Below are 584 nucleotides of genomic sequence, written 5' to 3'. Positions count from 1 at the left end.
TACATTCTGAGTAACATTGCTCCGTGGCCATTTAATTTTTTTGGGTAGAAATTCATTAACTTGTTTTCCTTTACTAAAGAAAAAACAAATCAAAATACAATAAAACTCTCAACGATAAAATCAAACAATAAAAATTCTAAATCTTGAAATTTTATTTAAAATTATATAAAGAAAAAATTAGGTGCTTTAATTTTTTTATTTATGTAAGTATTTTTTTTCTCTAACCATTTTATTTAATAATGAGTGTTTTTTTAGTTGGCGCTAGTGCAGATATGATAGAAAAAATGTTTGAATGAGAGAGATGAAGGAGAAAGGGTTGAGAGGAATGAAGGAAGTGAGTAAGGGTTTGTTTTTTTTTTTCAGAGAAAAAGTCTAAGTGAAAGAGATGAAAGAGAAAGGGTTGAGAGGAATGAAAGAAGTGGATAAGGGTTTGGAGGGTTTCTTTTTTTATTTTTTTTATTTTAAAAATGAAAATTATTAAAATATCCTTAACCTTAAAAACTTAGAATTCATGATATAAGGGTACTTTTGTCTATTGAAATCTGATACACGTTGCTAAAATGTACCAACTGAAAAACAGGCGT

The sequence above is a fragment of the Vigna radiata genome, chromosome 1 (assembly GCF_000741045.1).
Source record: "Vigna radiata var. radiata cultivar VC1973A chromosome 1, Vradiata_ver6, whole genome shotgun sequence".
Lineage (NCBI taxonomy): Eukaryota > Viridiplantae > Streptophyta > Magnoliopsida > Fabales > Fabaceae > Vigna > Vigna radiata.
The sequence above is the reverse complement of the archived record's forward strand: the minus strand, read 5'-3'. Positions refer to the sequence as shown.